The sequence below is a fragment of the Myotis yumanensis genome, unplaced genomic scaffold, assembly GCF_028538775.1.
Source record: "Myotis yumanensis isolate MYYU_CA2020_CCGP unplaced genomic scaffold, mMyoYum1.0.hap1 SCAF_18, whole genome shotgun sequence".
Classification (NCBI taxonomy): Eukaryota; Metazoa; Chordata; class Mammalia; order Chiroptera; family Vespertilionidae; genus Myotis; species Myotis yumanensis.
The window spans coordinates 25,364,276-25,385,466 of record NW_027223769.1 but is presented as its reverse complement, the minus strand read 5'-3'; the positions used below and the strand labels follow the sequence as shown (position 1 = coordinate 25,385,466).

Sequence of the window (21,191 nt, the reverse complement as noted above, 5' to 3'; positions counted from 1 at the left end):
CAATAAAGATAAATATTTATTTAATCAAAGTAGAAGTTGTGTTTGGACTGTAGGAATGTTTCATCCTTCCCTTAAAAAAAAAAAATCAAGAAAGAAAAAAGCCAGAGTGTCTGCAGGCTCCTGGAGAGGTCCCATTGTCCAGGGCTATCTAGAGCCCAGAATGGCATTAACCTCACAAAAGACACATTGTGCAGGGGACAAAAAAAAGCCCCTTCTTCTACAATAACTTTTAGCTTTTTTATTTTTAGAAAATGACAAAGGTTTTACAAGCACTGACTGGTGAAACCTGTAGCAAGCCAGGCTGGACTTGGCTTTATTGATCAACTGTCCCGCATGGAAAAGCAGCCAGCAAAAGTTTGAATGGCAATCCAGGTTTGGCTTAGAGAGAGGAAACCCCCGATTTTTCTAAATGTATTTTCTCTTCCGCTCCTTAAATAAAAAAGCATTATTCCCAGGGTGAATTCAGAAGGATTAGATGAGGTAACCCTGCAAAATCCTAAAGCGGTCTTCTCCCCCCTAGTCTTGACTCAGAAGCTGCAATGCTGGAATCTCAAAATGAAGGGTTCCTTTCCGATCAAACAGATTTCACAATGAATCCCCAAATTTCTTCTAAAATAAGTAATCCATGTAGGCTGGGGCAATATTATTTTTCCTAAGAAAAATAAGTTTTAGTGCACACGCTCTCTCTACCTGATGTTACAGGGTGCACTAATAATACCTTCAAACATAAATGTTTTCACGTTGTTTGTTTGTAAATCACTTAAAGTGCAAATTGCATTTTATTTTATTCTAGATATTGTGATTTCAATGGTACTAGTTCATATTTAGAACTTACATAAATACACACTCTTATTAAAAAATCTATTGCAGTAGCAGTGAAGCTAAAGCTAGGATTTGAAGGGGGAAGGGAGAGAGAGAGAGAGAGAGAGAGAGAGAGAGAGAGAGACTGACTCTTGTTCTTCCTGCGTTTGTTTGCTTGCTTGCTTTTTGGAGGTACCGTACACCCGCCTAAGTGATGGCTTTGATGTACTGGGAATCGGTACAGTAGCAGGGTCCCTGGCTGCTGTCTTTGATTCCAGGGATCTCCTTTGGGCTCTGGTGGGATGTACTGCTCGTAGTCTTTATCTGAAACCCATCCTCTCATTTCCAGCCCTTTGGCTTCCAGACTGCTCCAAACTCTTGGAGGTAGCTGTAAGACTTTTTTTTTTTTTTTTTTTTTTTGGCATTAGGGAAGGGGTATGTAATTTCCCCCTTTTCTCCACTCTAGACCTTTCCTCGCTATTTAAATATATTGGCTTTCTTTCTTACGAATTTAGTCTGAAATTATTTTTCACTGCCTTTATTACATCCCTGCTTTTGATGGCAAAATAGCTTCCTGTATTTTGAAAACATCTGCTTTCCAGGTTTTACACGAGAAAATTGATTTTACTTTTCTCTTAAGTCCAGAAAGGTAGAAAGTTGGACTTGTTTCCAAGTGCAACTTTTCCTTTTCTTGTCTTTCCTCAAGTTACCCCCCCCTTTCAATTCTGATTCACTTTCCCCCTTTTATTTCTTCTAATCATCAGTCTCCTCTTCCCCTCTCCTTCTAAAGAACCAGAGAAGATTGATTTCGTCTTATTTCAGAAGACAAAATTAACATATATATTTTTGTCTAGTCTATGGTACGTGTTAAAGTTTTCTCCATATTTTGTTTGTTCTCTGATTTGAGGGAGGTAATATTCCTTCTTTTAAAAAAAAATCTCAGATTTGCAATTTAAAGTGGCCTCTATTCTAAGTCTTTGCTGCTTCTCTACTCTTTTCACTTAAATCTTTAAGCTGTCCCACTCCATTATTGCCCCCCTTACTCCTCTCTTCTTTGAAGATGCTCTCTTCCTACTTAATTTAAACATTGTTGCATTTGGCCCCCCACCACCAAAAAAAAGAAAGAAAAAGAAAGGGAGAAAGAAAAACAAGAAAAGAGAAAGAAAAAAAGAAAAAAATCTTAAAAAAAAATCTTAGCCAGGTTCCTATTGTTGCTTCTCTGCATTTCACTTCTCGGTGTGTGTGTGTGTGTGTGTGTGTGTGTGTGTGTGTGTGTGGTGTGTATGTGTGTGTGTGTGTGGTGTGTATGTGTTTTTAATACATGCATAAACTTTTGGTGCCTCTCTCCCTCTTCCTGGGTTCTTCTCCCATCCTCTCTTCCTGCTCTCCTCGCCCTGCTCATCACTTTCCCCTGTTTTTTTTTTTTCCTCCCTTCCTCCCCTCTGCCTCCCTCCACCTCCCCCTTTTCTTTTTTGCTGAATCTTATTGATCCAGAAGGTGGCTAATTAGCCCTTCCCGTCGTGCCTGGGTAATGAAGCACATGCGCACTGAATTAATCACAGCCATTTTTTGCAGGAAACTAATTAGCAGAATAAAGATCCAAAGACTTTTTTTTCTTTTCACTCATCAGCTCCCACTTCCAGCGCGTCCCCTCCGACCGCTGCAGCCGCCGCCGCCGCCGCCTCCTCCTCCTCCTCCTCCCGGCCGCAGCCGCCGCCGCCACCGCCTGCTTTGCATCCCAATTACAGCCTAGAGCCGCTGCCGCCGCCGCCGCCGCTTCTCCTCCGTGGCCCCTGCCCGCTCCGGGGGCTGTAAACTCCCCGCCAACCATGCTGCTCGGCGGCAGCGGCGGCGGCGGCTCCGGCTCCCCGGCTGCGGCCGCCTCCCGCCCCGGGCTCCGCCGAGCGCGCTCCAGCTCCGCCGCCGCCGCCGCCGCCGCCGCCAGCAGCGCGTCCTCCGCCGCCGCCGACCCCCGCCAGCCGCCGCTGCTGCCTTGATGGGCTCCGCGGCCCGAGCGCCTGTTTTCGGGATTAAAAGCGCCGCCAGCTCCCGCCGCCGTCGCTGCCGCCAGCAGCGCCGCTGCAGCCGCCGCCGCCGGAGAAGCAACCGCGTAAGTGGCAACTTTTCCCTCTTTTTTTTTTTTTTCCCGCCGCCGCCGCCGCCGCCTGCTCCTCCTCCTCCTCCCGCCGCCGCCGCCCGGACGCGGGGCTCCTCGGGGCGCCCGGGCTGCTTTGCATGGGGCTCGTCCTGCCCCCTCCCGGCTCCCGCGCCCGGCCGCCGCCGCCGCCCGCGCTCCCCGCGCCCGCGCCCTGCTCGCTCGCCGCGTCCCGCTCTCTTTCCCCCTGCGCCAAACTTTCTCTTTCTCTTCTTCCTCCTCCTCCCGCCGCCGCCGCCGCGCCCGGGCCGCCCCCTCCTCCCCGGCCCCCGCGCCGCCGCCGCTGGCCGCCAGCGACCCCCGGGAGGGTGGAGGCGCCCGGGGCGAGGCCCGCGCCGCGAGTTTGGAGGCGCCGCGGGGCATGGCCGGCCAGCGCGCGGGCCGAGGGCGAGAGGGCGGCCGGGGTCCGGGCGCCGAGACAAAGGCGGCGGCCGGCGGGGGGGTCCGCGGTGCCGAGCGCCCCCGCCCCCGGCCCCCAACTTTGCCCCACCCCGAGAGGCGCCGGGGCCCCGGGCTGAGCCGCCGCACGGGGCGCGCACCCGGCCGGGAGCAGTCGCCGCGGCCGCGGCTGCTGCCGCTGCCGCCGCCGCCGCCTCCGCCACCACCGCTGGCCGGCCGGGCGCCTTCCACGCCTGGGCTAGAGTTGCCGGGGACGTGGGCGCCGGGCCGGAGCCTCGGGGTCCGAGAGGGGGCGAGGGGGCGCGGCGGCCGCCCGACCCTCTACCTGCGCGCTGTCCTCCCTGCCCCACTGGCAGCGCTGCGAGCGCCTGGAGGGGGCTCTGCCCTGGACACTAGGGGCTCCCGGGGGCTCGGGGCTGCGCCGCCGGCCAGGACTAGACCTCGCCGGGCCGGCCTCTCTTCGGCCAGCTGAGTTGAGAGATGTAGGAGGGTTCCTTTTCTTTCTTTCTTTCTTTCTTTTTGTTTATTTTTTTTTTCTCACGAGAGTCTGGGATTGTTTACGTTCTGTTGCCCACTCTCACCCCTCGTCCTGCCCCTCGCCTCTTTTCCCTGTATTTTTTCCATTAGATGCAAAAACTGTGTTCCTGAATTTCACATTATTCATTGTCACGTCCATCTCTGTACATCTTTTTGCATGTCTTTTGGGGACTAGATCTAAGTGTATTTTTTTATGCAGGGCACTTAAATTGTGTATGGACTCCGTACTCGTAGGCTTTTTGTGGAGCTATTAAAATTTAAAAATACATTTTACTTTGCAAATTAATCTCTTGCTTAGAATCTGACTTTTGAAAATGTACAATCCCTTCGGCTGTGGCAAATTCTTTGATTACAAGTGCTTTCAAAAATCACCCACTCTTTTACTCCTTGTTGCTTTGAAGCAGGGTAAATATGACAATTTTTATTGGTCTCAATTATTGAAACTTGATCTAAGGACTATATGGAAGAAGGAGGCTGACTGCCCTTTTCTGGCCTCCAGTTCTCCTGACTTTTAAAAGGGGGTTTGTTAAGTACCTTTAAAGAATATGACAGACGGTGATCGCTTGGCTGTAATGCAAATTACAGAACATAAATTCACTTTGGAATTAAAAAAAGACTCAAGTCCTTTCAGTGGGGACACTTGACGATTTATTATGTTTTTTAAAAAATTACTTTTTTTCTCCCTACTTTGGGAGAATGGCCAGTTACAGACCAACTTATTTGGAGGTCTTCGGAGAGAGGCTTGGAAACTGGGCGAGGGGAGAAGATTGATCACAATCTGCATAATCAATAGGGCAGCGTGCTGCAACCGTGTACCTACATTTACTGTAAATTCCTACAATATCTGCAGCGTGGGTGCTCCAGTGGCTTGCTCGGCTTCTCAGAGAAGACTTGGGGGCAATATTACTGCCCACTCCTCCAGAACAATATAGGGGAAGTCCGCTCTGAAAGTGGCCTGTTTAAAAACCCCATTTTGCTGTCCAAATTTTTTTTTTTTTTTGGCAAATCTGTTTACATGTGGGGGTTTCAGGTATTGAATCCCCCACGTGCAGGTATCCTGTAGCTAGAAGTGGAAATTCTTGGAGGGTTTAGGGATGGGAATTCGCTTATTAAATTACCACCACTTCCAGGGCTCCCTTCAAATCTTCTAATGTTTGATATCTTCAACTGGTGCAAATAATTTAGAGATAGGAATATGAGAGAGTAACACACCAGATTGAAGCAATGTCAAAAGTAAGGATTGCTCTGTGTGTGTGTGTGTGTGTGTGTGTGAGAGAGAGAGAGAGAGAGAGAGAAAGAGAGAGAGAGAGAGAGAGAGAGAGAGAGGAGAAAGAGAGAGAGAGAGAATACAGACACTTATAGTCAGGCTTGAAAGCTTGGTGGTAGGTGAATCCATATTTGGAGATGATTTTGAAATAGTCTAGCAAATGGTGCACGAACAGGATTTTGCAAAAAGTGTACACGAAGTCAGTTTTGAAAGGATTGTGGTTTAGGGAGACGAGGTGTGGGCAGGAAAACCCACTCTTAGGCCAGCAGCCTTCCTCTGTCTGTGTGTCTCCTCCCTTCCCCCTCCCCGAGTTTTAGTTTTTAATTACTTAATGCTGAAACGCACAGGGCTTATGTAAATATTTGCAAATGCTCTTTCCTATTGATTTCTCTGAATAAACTGCCCTGCTCAGGTCCAGAGAGAAGGCAGTGTAGATCTGGGGAGTTTTTAAAGTCTCTGGAGGAGTGTTTGTCTGTGCATGCATGTGTTTATGGGCAGAGTTGTAGACATGAAGATTTGGGGGGCCGCTCCCTGCAATGAGAGTTCAGGCTCCGGGTAGTGTGGGCTGAGAAAGCTGGGCTGGAGTTGGCCCCAGGGCCTGGCAGTCCTGACGTGTGTGTGTGTGTGTGTGTGTGTATGTGTGTACACACACACACGCTGTGTGGGTGTCTACACTGGGGAAGTCTGAATGCATATGCACTTACACTCCCTCCAACCCCCCATTAAATACGGAGTTTTCCAGGGCTTGGTGACTGCCTTCTCTTGAGGGTCACATTGAGTTCGAATCTGACCCAAGGTGCAGGAATCCTGTGATAGGGAAATAAAAGAATATACAGAATTGGGGTCAGGTCAGCTGCTCAGAGGCCAAAACCCCTACAGCTGCTTTGATTTTATTTTTGTGTGTATATTTTAGGCTCCTCCTGCCACGTTACAAATGATGCCTCCCCTCTCAGGTGTTTGTTCTATAGTTTAAAGGCACCAGAGCCTCTGCCTGGATAGCTGTCTGCTCCCAGCGAGAACTGAAACCCCACAATACGAATCCAAAACAAAACAAGGGAGGCAAGGAGGAAAAACCCCTATTGAGTTCAGGCAAATAAGGTTGGGTCTCCAGATCCGATTACAAAGCAGCTTTGAATATGCAAGACAGCACACAAGACCAGTTAGTCCAGTTACAACAAACTATTAAAGAGAGAGAGAGAGAGAGGGAAGGAGAGAGAGGGAGAGAGGGAGAGAGAAAAGAAAAGGCATGTTTAGGTCGTAATTTGTTAGTACAAGGAAAAGAATCCCACATAAAGCTGCCTCTTCTCCCCCCCCCCCCCCTTTCCTGGCTTCACATACAATTCACTCACCCTTTTCTGATTCGTTGAACTATATAGATTCTTTTATTAAAATCTTTTGGGTTTAGGAAGATCGCTGCGAGCAACACATTTTCAGTATTTTCCCCCCTTTATCTTAGAGGAGAGTTGGCAAGGGTTCTGTGGTTTGCAGTTACACAATATGTTATCATGTTTTTAATCACTAAATCATTGCAGTGGTTATAGATTTACAGTCTTGGGGCATTACAGAGAGGAGCAACGGCAGCGCGCGCTCTCTCTCTCTCTCTCTCTCTCTCTCTCTCTATATATATATATATGCTTTTAAATTACACCAATGTAAACTGAGTGCAGCAGCTGTGAATATGGCCGGCAGACTTCAATCCCTCCCACCCCCACCCCCAGCATCTTAATTCTTTTTCCCCTCTCTGATTTCTTTTTTCCAAATCGTTCAGTTTGCTTGAAATCAGCTATTCTCCCTTCTCCTGTCTTCCTTGTCTCTTCAGCCGCCCCCCCCCACACACACACACACCAAAGAAAATGCTCATTTCAGACCTCTAACCCCAGAGCAGCTAGAATTCAAACTCTGGAAATATAACTTGGGCTCCGAGAGTATAATAACGAAGTGGATCTCCTAAGAAATTCTCCTGGTTTCCATACTGATCTCCTGTACAGGGATGGAAAGCTGACTGATCGCAGAGCCCGAGGAGGGGGAGGCAGGAGGAGGGGAAGGCAGGCTTGTGGTGCTTGCCTGCCTGGAACCTCTAGTGTCCTGTCACCGCGAGCCCACTTTCAGCTTCTGTTTTTCATATTATTATGTAACAGAATCCTTGGCAGCATTAAAAATTCAGTATTACAAGCTGATTGTAATGCTGCCTCATTAGACAGCACTGTCTGGCCTTGTATTAAGTGAAACACAGAGCATGGCTTTTAGATTATAAACACCAATAAATATTAAGGATCAGCACAGGGGGGAATAGTCAGCTGGGTGTTTGGCCCCTTCTGGTTTTATATCTCCGCCCCCCCCACCTTCTTCCCTTCGTCCCCCTCCCTCCCCCTTCCCCGCCATGGTAACTGTTATCTGTTTTCTTGGGATGCTGATGTGTTGACCCTGGTGACATTTTAGGAGGGCTTTTTATAGAGTTATCGTGTGTACACAAAAGGTTTGGAAGTTTGTTTTGTTTTGATCTGCAATAAACAGGTCCTTCACTTTGCTGATGTCATTTCCGTTCATATTTGAGTTGTTTATTGTGCTTCTTCGCAGGGCCCTCTCCCCCACCTCGCTTTTCAGCCAGAGCCTGTGGCTGCCTGGGGAAGGGGGGGGGGGGTGCACACTCCTAAGCTGCCAGGTCTGGGTTCAAAGGCTGAGAGTTGCATGTCACTGCCTTGTCGTCCTAGGGTTTGGCCGCTGGGGAAGATGTTTCTAGCTTCGAAGCTGGTTAAACACTCCGACATCCACTTGCCCTGGTATTTTCATGGCACGCAGTGATTCATCTCGGCTTCCTTTCTCTGAAGCACCCCCCCCACACACACACACACACCTTGTCTATGTTGTTAATACATCGTTGTTGTCCCTTTCTCCATTCACCCCCTCCCCCCCCCCCAAAAAAAAAACACCCAACCTTGTAAGGATGACTTTGATTCAGTTGCATATCTGAAGCTGGCATTAGCCACTTCATGCTGTGAAAAAAAGGAAATGTTTCCAGGCCTTGCCCACAGCCGCCCAGCCATCACCTCCCATCCCTGTTCCGTTTTTTTTTTCTTCTGCTCTCTGCCTTTTTGTAGACATAAAGGCCGTTCTGGTGTTACTAAAAATGACCTCAGTGTCCAGCGTTTCTTATTTCCATGTGATCTACAATGGGAATCCCCCCTCCTCCAAAAATAAAAAGTAGGGTGGGGAGAGGAAGGAGGAAAAACTGACCATAGGCCCTCAGGGCTTTCCTCTAATAGGATGATGGGTTTTAGGTTTAAAAAAATATTATTGTTTTGTTCTTTCAGGTTTAGAAATAATAGGGAGAGAGGGAGAAGCAGTCATTAGGAAGTTCACCGAGCTGCTTTCCAACTAAGACGGGTGAAAAATGAACCTGCATTGACACTTGGCTCCATGTGAAAGCCCCAGTAACCTCTCCCCCCTTCCGTGGCCCTGGCCTTTTGTTCCTGGAGAATGGAGCTAAGGTGCTTTTTCTCCCAGACCAAAGGCAGCAGGCAAGGAGTCCCCTTGTGCGCGCATCGCCTTTAGATGGCCTTCTCATGGTTATTGTCAATGCAGACTCCCCCAAACAATTGCTCCAGGCAGACACAAAAGCAAAAACATTTGTCCTATTTTTTTAACCTCTTTGTTTTAGGTTTTTTTTTTTTCATCCATTCTTTAAATTTCACAGTTTCTATTTGTCTGCAGAGAGACAAACGGAACAGCATGAAGCACATTTTATCGTAGGCCTCACTGGCGATTGGAACAGCCTCAATAGAAATCCAAATTCTAAAACACTGGCCGGCTGACTTGGAGGATATGTGAAATTTCAGCTCGGAGCTCTTAAATCAGATTAGTGCAGATTTCGAACAGAAATGCAACTAAAATAAAAAAGATAAGAAAATGGAATTCCAGAATCATTTGGGGGGCAAGTGTGAAAAGGGTCATCTTTTGTTTATCTCTTAGAATCCTGTCCCCAAAAGTGGTCACTTGATGGGAAAGAAATGCAAACCCAAATGAAATTCTTCATTAAAAAAAAAAAAAAATCTGATCTTGGTTATTGTGCTCCTGGTAGATCGTTTAATTGATTGTTTTAATGCATGTGTAGGGGAATTGTTGGCACATACTGTGGGGTTGATGCTGTGTTGAGAATTTAAAAAAACAACACCACACATACAAGATTTATATAAAGAAGCCATGTCCCCTCCCCCCTTTCTTTCCTCTCCAGTTTCCTTTTTCCTTTCTTCTGCCTCCAACCTGCTTCCCCTCCAAGAATTCAGTGGTGTCAGGCCGAGTGCACAGGGATGTGTCAGACAGCAGGGACGGAATCCACCTCTTTTTCCTGGCCCCAAACAAAGCGTCCCTCCTCTCCTGTAATGTATGGACCTTGATTGCGATGCTGTCCTTAAGCATCTGTCTGCCTTTTCATTAAAATTCTCAATTTCAAGGTTTAGAAACACAAATGTAAGAATCCCCCTGGGTATAAAAGTCTTGCATGACAAATTCTCTTTGCCCTTTCAGAAATAATATTTTTTTGTTTAAAAAAAAAAAAAAGAAGGAAAGAGAGCGAGCTTTTTACCTAACGTTTTTAAAGCTAGTTTAAGGCAAGTTATTTCTTTCTGCTTTCTTAAACGGGGCTTTGTAACTTAACATTAATTTGGAAAAGCTCTTCCCAATCACAGTTTCTTTAAAAATGTTTACTCATTTGTGTCTTTCTTATGTGTGCCATTGACAGATTTAGGGTCTGAGCTGGGGAGGGTGGGTAAGTAAGCTAGATAATGTTCCACCTACGACTTGGGGGTAAAATTAATCTATGGAATTGGCACTGTAGCGATAGATGGAGGCCTTGAGGTTTGTGTCAGAGAAATGTGAATCAGAACATCTGTGTGTAGGCCTTGGCACAGCAGCCTGGGTGTGGGTTGTTCTCAGGAGAGCCTGCATTCTGTCCCAGACCCAGGAGGTCCTGACCACCCAGCAGGTGCCAGGCCCGTAAATATAACTGCCTAGAAATGATGGGGTGATAGCTGGGCATTCAGCTCCAAATGTTTCCTTGTTTATTTCAGGGACTATTCATGAGACCCCCCCCCCCCCCCCCGGCTTTTTTCTTTGTTAAAGCCTCAAGGTTATTTAAGCACTAGTTTTAAAATCAATGTGTATGTATAATTTAATAAAAACAGAGGGATCTGGAAGAATACACAAATCTGCCTAAACCCAGTTGTGCTGTGAAATAGAGCCCAGGTTTAGCAAGAAGTCAGAATGCTGACTTTCACTGTATCTCAGCTCAGAGATCATATTTACCTTTGCTGAAGGGGAAGGATGCAGCATTGGAGACTGAGTGTGTATGTGGGGAGAGAGAAAGAGAGCGGGAGAAGCCAGTTGGCTCTGTTCAGATCTTTGTAATTTACCAGCCAGCGAAGCCTTAGGGGGGCTGGCCTCTGGTTTGGAGAGTGAGTAAGGGGAGGAGTAGGGAAGGGGTTAGCATCCCCTGATTTAGTTTTAAATATTTATCCTTTCGGCTGTTGCCAATTACGCTTTCCAGATGAGATGAGCCTAGTTATGGAGAACTGGAAGCAGGAATCGCCTTTTCTGAGAGTGGGTTTGTCAACAGCGTTCAGGACAGGGCAGCGAGAGTGCAGGGCTGGCCCTGCTGGGCAGGCCGAGGGCTGATCGCTGATCCGCAGGCAGCTGCCCTCAGAAGAGCCAGGGCCTTGCAGAGTCAGTCACAGGACAGCATTCGCAAGATGCATTTCAGAGAAACTGTGGATTCCATTTGTAAGCGCAAAAGTTGCAAATTCCCTCTGAAGAGGTATTCTTTTCTTTGGTGATGAAAATAAGTTTTAGTAGAGGTAACATTCCAGCTTTTGTGCAGTCCTTTATATTCATAATGGTAGAGGCCATTGATCACTTGCCTGTGGATTACCTGTTCATTTTCTGCCTGTAACAAAGGCAAGCTTGACCAGGCCTCACCCTGTGTGGCTGGTGCCAGATTACGAGAGCGGAAAGGGATCTTGGTTGCTCTTCCTTCTATTTGTCAGGCCTCTAAGGGGCTGGAGGTAGGTTGCAGGCGGGACACTGGCGGTATCAGGGCAGATCCCCTCAGGGCCTTGTTTCCAGCACCTCCTCATCCTTCCAGAGTATTTTATAGCTGGTTCTTTGGGCTTTCTAGCTTTTATTTTATTGAAGATATTTATGTATAGGCCCACAGGTTGATGATGTCACCAGATTACTAGGTTGCCCCCTGTTAATAAAAGTTCAAACAAAGCAGCAAAATTAGATTTCCTGGGAGTATAAACATGTTCTCACTCCCTTGAATTTAGCTGAGGGGCCCTGGGTTGCTGCTTCCAGGTAAGGAGTGGGGCCTGGAGCCTTCATTTTTCCTGAGGAGATTTCCAGGGACCTGTCTGTGGGGCATGTGCCACGTTGCTTGCATTATTGCTAGCATCATCATCTTCATGTATTATTCATAGTCACTTTTTCAATTAAATTATTAATTGGTTTTCTTTAAGGTGTTCTCAACTCACGTGGCTAATATAAATAATAGCGTGTTTTGAAAACACCACCTGTTCTTGGGCCTGAAGTCAGGCGGTCTGAAAACAGCTCCGCGGTGATCAGACTCTGCTTTATGAAATCATCCTCTACTTTCCTTCCTCCCTCTTCACTCCCCGCCCCCCTCCCTTACCCTCTCATGTGTGACAGAATTTGGCTTGTGCTTTCCTTTGTCCCTAATCGGACATGATTCCCTAGAGGCAGCCTTTTCTCCCAGGGACCTAGCTGAAAAAAATTTAAAAAAAAAATTTTTTTTTGGAGTCTCTTCTGGACTAAAACGGAAAGAGGGGTTGTCTGTCTCCAACAAGTTAGATATTTACATTAATTTGAACCCAAATTATATTGTGTAATATGCCCTGTACATGGTGACATGATAGTTTTCATCAGCCAGGCATCCCTCTGCCTCCTGCATCCATGTGTGCTTAATGCTAATACGATTCCATACATGCAGCTCTTCGCCTCATGAGCTTATTATATTTCTAACACTTGCATGGTTCATTATTGTGCAGTCGGAAGGGACTCTCCGGGCTGTGGGGCCAGCCTGGGTGGGTGGCTTTCAGAAAAGGGGGAAGCAGGTGCCTCTCTGTGCCCAGAGAATCCAGAGTAAATTCAGACTGAGCTTGGGGTCCTGGCAGGGGGGACAAGGGACTTCCGGTGAGACTTCTGGGGTGCTCCCTTGGCACAGCAGAATGGGAAAGGCGAACCTGGGGAGACAGAAAAGTGTCCAGCGATTGCTCTGACCAACTGGGGTGGCCGTGTGAAATCTGACCCCCCAGTAGAATGTCCCTGTGAAGGGCGTGCTCTGTACCGATCGGAACCTGTGTGGCTTTATCAGGAGAGTCTTGTTAAAGAGACTTAATTGCAAACCGAGAAGCCTTTTCACTTCTTTTTCTTCCTCTCTTTTTCTTTCTTCTCATTAAAAACTCTGTCCTTAAACTCTCAATGGGGAGCAGGGGGTGTTTTTGTAAGTTTCTGCAGCTGAGAAACAGAAGTGCTCTGTAAAACAGTTAATAGGATGGGTGTGTGTGTTTCAAATAAATTCCTGTCCGCGTTGGCTCATGCCCCCAGGCTCGAGGGGCCGGGCCGCGGAGTGGACGGGGCCGAGAGCCCGCTGGCCCCGGGCGGAGACCCCAGGCACCTTCGTGTGGCCCAGGGCGCGTCCCCCTCTCCTCGCCCGCTTCTAGGCCGCCTCCTGACTCTGGATGAGCGAGGGGTCAGCGCCGGGGGAGGTCCCCGCTTTGTCCCCACCTGGCGGGCTGCGGGGAGGCTCACGCCGGACCGCTCGGGGCTCCGGTCCCCCGGCGCGCAGCCCGGCCCGCCCGGAAGCCCGTGCCCGGAGCGCGGCCCAGAGGGGCTCGGGCCTGGGCGCCGGCGTGCGGCCCCGCTCCCCGCGGGCGCGGCCACTGCCACTGCCACTGCCACTGCCGCCGCCCGGCACCCGGCCTGCGCCCGGCGCGACTGTAGATGTCAGGCTTTGCCCGGGGAGCAGAGCTGCGGCGGGGCTGTGAGTTTCAAATTAACCTTCCGCTTTGTTGCTGTGTAATGTGGATCCCTGAAGGCCCCCCGCCCCGCCCGCCCCCCTTCCGAGGGCGGTGAGCGCCGCCGCCGCGAGCGGAGCCTCATTTACATAAAGCGATTCCAGGAGGGCGGCCGAGCCGGTGGGCAGGCCGGGGCCGGGGACTCTGCGAAGCGCCCCTAGGGTGCATCTCCGCGGAGCCCGGGGACCCTCCCTCCCGGGGAGGGGCGACCGCCTGCCCCGCCACCACCATGAGCCCCCCTCCCCCGCCTGCGGCCCCCCTCCACCTGGGCAGAGCCGCCTCAGGGCCCCGGGGGCAGCGGGAGGTAGCGAGAATGCCGCCTGGGGTGGGTAAGTTTGGGGCTCCGGTGCCGCTGGAATTTCCCATTGTCGCGCCTGCCCGGGCCCTCGGACCTGCCAGTGCCTCCTCCCGCCGGAGGTGTGCGGAGCCTTTGTGTGCCAGGTGAGTGGAGCCGCCTCCCCCGCCGGCTGGCCCGCCCGGTTCACGCAGCCGGTCTGGAGCTGCAGGCAGGTGCTGTGAGTCTTGGCTGAACTTCCCATTCTCTTGGGGCATGTGGGGGAAGGGCAGGCTGGAGGCCCTGGAACTGCGAGATCCAATTGGAACCTACCCGGGACGAGAGCCTCTGCCTTCTGCTGGGCACAGAGGAAAGCCCTTCCTCCTCTGCGCTCTCCCATCTTTCTCCCCCTCCCTCCTGTACTTCCTGGGCTTTTGGATCAGTCCCTGCCTTCTGAGTACTTGCGGTGCCGGTGTCATTTCAAAGTTTGGGGCCCCCCCCCGCCTAGACATGCACCTTTTTCAGCCCCAAAGAAGTCACTGGTCCGTTCAAAACAGTGTGGAAAACGCGCTTGTTGTTGGAGCAGTTGGAGGGAGCTGGCAGGCGGAGCCACTGGACCACCCTCTAATTTTAGTTTGTTTGCACTCTGGGGAAAACCAGAGCAGCGTTCATTTCCGAAGGGATGGGGGTGGTCGAGAGGGAAAGCTGAGATGTTTGTCCTGTTAAAGGAGCAGGAGGAATGTCCAAGTTAGGTCAGTAGCAGAAACAATAATAATAATAAAAATTATTGTAGGCTTAGAGGAAAGAGCTTTCTGGGAAATGGTCCTGTCTGCTTTAGACATACCTGAGCTGTCATGATGGAGGGCAAAGGTAGTTGAGTGCATGGCCTGGCGCAAGCACGGTCTATAAACTGGCTTAAATGAAGCCCAGGCACAGGTGAATCCGGAAGGGTCATTCTCCCCCCACCCTCTGTTTGTGTCATTTAACTGGCCTGCAGACCCTGAAAGCCACTGACAGATCACTCAGAGAGGACACACTTGGGCACAGGGAGAAGGCCTCTCCCCGCACGCACACTGGGCCTGCTGGGCAGAATGCATCAAAGCACAGCAAGGAAAACAAACTTAAACCTTAAAGGTAGATAGAAAGTTACACGTCATCTTCTTTCATCCCTCGCTCTGAGATCTTTGGAGACAAGTCACTCAATAAATAGAGGATAATTTAAAGCTCACACTAGCTGGGAACTTCGCTTCTTTGCCATCAAGCAGCAGGTGCGAGTTTGTAGAGCTGGCCCCTGGAGTCCCCCTCATTCCTAAATTCAGGAGGTGTCAAACCTTCATGTTCTTTTAATGGCTGTGGTTTCTGGATCGTTTTCAAGGGGAAACCCTAAAAATCACGAGTTCCAGGAGTTGGGCTGGAGAGGGAAGCCTGAGTGCTGGGGCCGAGACTGCCTTTGAGAGGAAAACATACACCTTCCAACGTAACCTGATCGAGCAAGGCCCCGGCCAGGAGCGTGGGCCTGTTCCTTGTTATCAGAACTGCCACTGGTGGCCCGAGATTCCAAATCCTTCTCGTTACCCAACCCAAACACGAAAAGCAATTAGAGAACAGAGGTGGGGTGTGAGGGAAGTCAGGAGACCGCAATTCTAAATAATTTAAGGGTTTCAAGAATAGGGTCATTGGAGGAGAGGTACATACATACCTGGATGTTTGCACACCTGTATTTGGGTTCATTGTACTTTGCAGAGACCCCAACCCCCCCCCCCCCCCCCCGCCCCTTTCCGACGGTGTGTGGCCCTGAAGGCCAAGTGAAACTTTTCCTCTCTCCGTTTTTTAAATTACAGGACTAAGGAGATTGTCTGCATTTCGTTTCCAGCATGTTTTCAGGGAGCGTGTAAGTGCCTCTCAGAATGGGCGAGGGTCACCCTTGGCTCTTTTATTTAATTACACAAGTGTTATTTAACAACATGGGGCAGATGCAGAAGCAAGCACTTTTCCGATTTAAAAATAGTCCTTTTAGAATCACAAGGAATTAAGTGGCTTGAAGACCTACTGTCTTTATGACATGGGTCACCTCCCTTTCCCAACTCTCTTTTGAAATGGCTGCACTTTCGGTGGGAAGGAGCTGCTGTTTTCCAGTTCTCCTGAAAACACTTTTGATTGACAGGGAACTATTGAGAAACCCTTGCTTATTCTCCCCCCCCCCCCCCCCCCAAAAAAAAAAAAATCTGTGCTGCTTCCCCAACCACCTGAAACTTTAATTTTGGTTTCTTCCCTTCCGTCTTTTATTTGCACAAATGAATGCTCAGGCTGGGTGGAAAGGACCCAACTAAAACAGTAGTGCTCCCAGCAGGCCTCTGTGTGGCTCCTCCCACCAGGACAGCGAAGTGCCTTCCTTCTTGATGCTTTCAGAACGGATTTGGAACGGGTTTAACTGCCTTGTAAACTTGGTGCCAGTTGGACTGCCCAGTGGCAAGGAGCTAAAATAAGCGAGATTTCAGTTTTCATTATTATTTTAAATGATGATTACTAGACACTTCCAGGACAGGCCTGGCTCACCTTGGATGACCCAGAGGTTGTTAGTTCATTAGAATAAATACTAGCAAAATATTATCTGGGGCTGGTGATGACTTAGCTCCGTCTCTTTATTTCTGGTCACAAGTGGTGTCCAGGGAGCATGTCCTTATTGTCACTGTTACTATTGAGGATTTTTTATTTATTTATTTATTTATTTATTTTGCTTCTGAAGTCTTTTTTTTTTTTTAATACATTTTATTGATATTTTACAGAGAGGAAGGGAGAGGGATGGAGAGTTAGAAACATCCATGAGAGAGAAATATGGATCAGCTGCCTCCTGCACACTCACTCCCCACTGGGGATGTGCCCGCAACCAAGGTACATGCCCTTGACCAGAATTGAACCTGGGACCCTTGAGTCCGCAGGCTGACGCTCTATCCACTGAGCCAAACCAGTTCAGGTGCTTCTGAAGTCTTAATGTGAGAAATGCAAGGACCCAAAGCAGACCCTCACCTAAGAAGTTCTTTTTTTTTTTTTTTCAGAGTTACAACAGTTTTATGTTAAGAAGCAAATATGTAAGTGACCAAGCAGGGCTTTGTGAAAGTGTCGGAAATTGGTGGGAATTACTTGAAGGGGAAGAAAGTGACTTGTCTTTACAACCACTTTGGAGAGTAGCTGGCTGGCTTCTTAACCCGAAGGGCTTGGCCTGGCCTAGTAGGAGAGGCAACTGTGATTCTGCCCGAACAACCTTGCAGGCTCCCTCTCACACTCGCCAGTATTTCAGGGATAATGCACCTGACGTCCCCCATCAGTAACCTCAAGCAGCGCAGTATGTGCTGTGGTTTATACTTTCGCTTGTTATTAAAATGCTTGCTTGCTCTTAGCCTGGCCTATTTCTGTAGTGCTGGGGCTCCTTGGCCTACTCTGGTCCCCAAGACGGGAGTAATTAACCAGGATGGGGGGGTCCGGTGAAAACACCACAGGAAGGCACATTCCATGATGGTGAACTTCCTAGGGGTCTCCACAGGCTCTGGTAGGAGAATTGAATTGCAATGGTGATTGTTAGAAATCACAGCTCTGAATCCCAGGCCTCTGCCTGGGTTAGACACTGTAGTCAGGGAGAAAGGGAACCCAGTTTTACTAGCAGCCAGCCAAAGGAATTCCTCTGCAGGAGCTGATCTCAATCAAACATTGAGAGGTGCCTGTTCTGACCAAAGAGCGGTGGTGTCCTGAGTCCTTAGGCTGCTCAGATTGAGAAACAGACACACAGAAGCTAAGATTGAGTCAAACTGCCCCGAGGGAGAGACCCAAGCAACAGTCTTGGCTCGTTGGCAAGCCTCTCTCAAAATCCAGATTGAGGGGGAGAACTACAACATCAACAACTGTCAGATTTCTTTTCTCTGTGATTTAAAGTTGGCTGCCAGATTGTTCTCTCTGAACATGTGCGAAGTGACAGTCAGATGGGAGAGGGCTTTTTCTCTGCTAATGTGGTAAATGACTTCTATGTGGATGGAAACTGGGGCATTGACTACAGCCTGTGCCAAAGCTTCAGAAGCACAGAGACAACGTGAGTGTTTTCTTCTGGTTTTCATTCTGTGCGGCAGGGGATGGGATGGTGAGGACAAGGTTTTGAGTGCTTCAGCCTTGGTGGGTGCCTTTCTAGAGAGTTCTTTGCCCAAAGAAGGTGTCTTAGCTTCTTATTGGTTACTTTTAAAGGTGATCCCCCCCCCCCCCCCGCTGTTTCTCCCCTTCTTTCACCCTTAATTCCTGGAGTTCCTTGCTTTTGCAGAAATAAGGGTGTGAATAAAAATGGGGTAAGAGACATAGAAAGTTTGCTGGGTGGCAAATTTGGCTTCATTTCAGAGCAAGACTACAGTTTTGTGGGTTTTAACCCCAGACAGGGCCTCTTAGCAAAATGCCTGGGCTTAATCTGGCATTTGGGTGAGCCCTTCTCCCATCCCCGGCTGGGTGGGCGGGGGTCGCCATACAGCCTTGTCAACATGAGGATTAATGCATGGGGGTTTTGATGTGCACCCCTCCAGAGCAGCCTTAGCTAGCAGGCCTCCTGTGTGCTGGAGGAGTTGGGAGAGGGGAGGGTCTAGGATGGTTCAGCTGTTCCTTCTTTGAATTTTGTGCCACCTCCAAGATTTTTCCCTCCTCTTCCCTCCCTGCAGTTGGTCTAAGGCGTCCGTGGCAGGATTGGGATGGGCAGTGTGGTCAGTGACTTCTCCTCCCATGCTTGTCCCTTCTGGCTGCTGCTGCTGGTTTGGGACTAACCACCGAGCCCCCTGGCAGCCACTCTGCTCCTTGTGAGGATGGGGAAGCACCTGATCCTGCTCCTCTTCCATTCTGCTAATCACATAATGGCCTGAAAGGCTTTCCCAAATGATTATCTCATCTTTAATTTTAAGTGGGTCTTTTGGAGCAACAGTTGGGAGTGTATGGAGTGTCTTTAGTCATCCGCAGGGAGACTCTGAACCAGGAAGACTGGCTCCGTTGGCCTCTGTGAAAAGACGGTGGAATTTTCATCTGCTGCCGATTTCACGCACTGTCCTGAGAGTGATTTCAGCCACAGACCTTTGATCTGGGAGTGAGACCTCCCCCTACTTGGTTGCTTCTGGAGACCAGGCATTGATGACTGCTCCCTCCTCCCCTCCTCCCCCCTTCTGCCCCCCCCCTCCTCCACCACCTCCTCTTCTTCGTGTGTGTGTGTGTGTGTGTGTGTGTGTGTGTGTGTGTGATGTTACCTAAAGAGAGGACTTGGGTGGTTAAGCATGATGGGGGCTTGTAGACTTCTTAATGAATTAGAAGCCTGAGTTACTCGGGGGCCCTTGGGGAGTGGGCTAAAGAACAATCTTGTGTGTTTCTTGGTGGTGGTGCCCAGTTGATCCAGGAATGTGACTGGAGAAGAATTCTCCGGGTCTGTTGTCTGAGCTAGATTTTGAATGAGGCCTGTGCCTGTGCACATTGCTGTCGTGGGCTCTGTGTTTCAGTATTAAAATTCCAGCTCACAGGCGGCTGTCTGTCTTTTCGCTTGAAGCTCCTCAGTGGAGAGGCTGGAGTCAGATTAGCTGAGTGAAAAGACCAAGGGGCTTAATGTGATATTTCGTTTCAGCCCTGCAGCCCCCCCCCCCCTAAAGTCATATAAGTGCCTGTTCAAATATGGAAGTCTCCCTTCTGTGTATAAAAAGCTCTTTTCAAAAGAATTTAAACTCCTGTAAATCTATAAAAAGTACGTATGTGTAGACATGAACTTATTTGCTTCTCACACTTCTGGTCTCTGAGTGGCCTATTTTGAGCAACTCAGCCTTTCTTTTCCTGACGTCTTTGTCCAGCGAAAATACGCTAAAGACCACGTGTGTGCCTTTTTTCTCCTTCTCAGCAACTTTTCCCTTTAAAAAAAAAAAAAAAACACACACAACAACAACAAACTTTTTTAAAACAATTTTTCTTAACTGCTCAAGAAACAATGCAAGCCTCTTCCACCATTCCAGGCCCTGGTTTTTAAAATGCTCTTGGCGCAGGGCCTTGGTTCGTAATGTCCATTTGGCTCGGAGGGGGAGCGGTTTTTGCCTCCTATTTCTCTGTGGACCATCTGCATGGTTGCCACTTTTGAACACAAGGAAGAGGCCCGTGGGTTCAGTGTGAATGAGGAGGTTGATTGTCACGGCGACAGCAACTGCTTATAAATGGCCCCTCCGATCTGTCAGGCTCCTGAGTGGCATCGCCTTTATACTCGGGTATTGAGGACTGTCTGTCTGTGTACCTGACAATGTGAACACGTGCTACTTGACTTACTTGTAAAATGCGGTTCCAGGTAAACCATGGCAGAAGTGAAAATAGTGGTTCCCCCACTTTTTCAAAGAGGAGGAGAGAAGCAGGGTTTCCTTCAGTAGGTATGGACCCAGGCAGAAGAATCTTTGGGGGAAAGGAGAGAACTTCTACGCCAGCGGTTCTCAACCTGTGGGTCGCGACCCCTTTGGCGGTGGAACGACCCTTTCACAGGGGTCGCCTAAGACCATCCTGCATATCAGATATTTACATTACGATTCATAACAGTAGCAACATTACAGTTATGAAGTAGCAACGAAAATAATTTTATGGTTGGGTCACAACATGAGGAACTGTATTTAAAGGGCCAGAAGGTTGAGAACCACTGTTCTACGCCTTTTGGGAAAGGACCATTCATTGATTTTGTCCTTGTTGGGGAATCCGTAACAACTGTCCAGACAGTGGAGCCACTGGCTGGGAGAGGAACAACGGTGCAGACTCCCCAGTGTCTGATTGGAGGGAGGTGCAGTCCTCCTCATTGGCTGAAGGAGTGAGATAATTACAAAAGGTGGGGTCCCCGTCAGGACCAGTGAATCAGCCCGTGAAGTGGGGGCCCCGTGGTTCACACTCAGTTCCTTGGCGGGAGCAGAGATGAATGAAACGGAGCCCGCTCTTTGGGAAGCTGGCTTCAAGCTCCAGCCGTCTGCTGGGGTCACAGGCTTGAGGCCCAGCTCAACGCCGGCCTCACTGTGTGGCTGTGGACCAATCATTGAAACTCTCTGAGCCTCCCTTCCTTCACCTGTGAAATGGGCATAATAGACGCCCTGCATTTACAGAGGAAATGAAATGAAATGGAAGACAGGGCTTTATTGTGCGTATAGCATATTGAGCAGCCTCTCCACAAAGGTTGGTTCCAACCCCATAGCCTTTTCCTTTGTGTTTCTTTTGTTGCTGCTCATGGCCTCCGCTACCTTTGTCTCCCCACACCCTAGAAGAGGGAAACTGACCGGTCCAGTATTTTTTCGCTCTTCCCTTATGGGCTTAGATGAAAGGACAGTTCTTTTTGACATCCTTCATCTGAGTTCAGGAGTGAAAGAGTCTGAAATAGACAATGTCACTGTCCTCCCCAGCCCTCCCTCCCCCCACATGCCCCCCACCCGGCCCCCCAGCTGGCAGGCGGCCTTCTAAGTGAGCAGCCCCCTCAATGACCCACCTAGAGAGGCCTTCCCAGGCTGGCTTGTATATGCTAATAGGCCTGACTTGTCCTGGCTTGTTTGTAGTGATTTGTGGAGGCATTTATATGCAAATACTATCAACTTGCTGAGTTAATTATCATGTGCCCTCCCCGCCCCCCCCCCCCTCCTTCCTGCAGTGCCTCCCAGCCTG

General features: G+C 49.3%; 1 protein-coding gene across 4 annotated transcripts in view; it reads left to right on the top strand.

Annotated features, from left to right (window-relative positions):
- Positions 1-2,897: 2,897 nt before the first annotated feature.
- Positions 2,898-21,191, top strand: part of ZFHX3 (zinc finger homeobox 3) — a 253,984-nt gene continuing 235,690 nt past the window's right edge. For all 4 annotated transcript variants that reach the window (XR_011468919.1, XR_011468920.1, XM_070398745.1 and 1 more), the window contains exon 1: positions 2,898-2,911. The gene's annotated coding sequence lies outside the window, so the exon portion shown is untranslated. The remainder of the gene's footprint in view (positions 2,912-21,191) is intronic.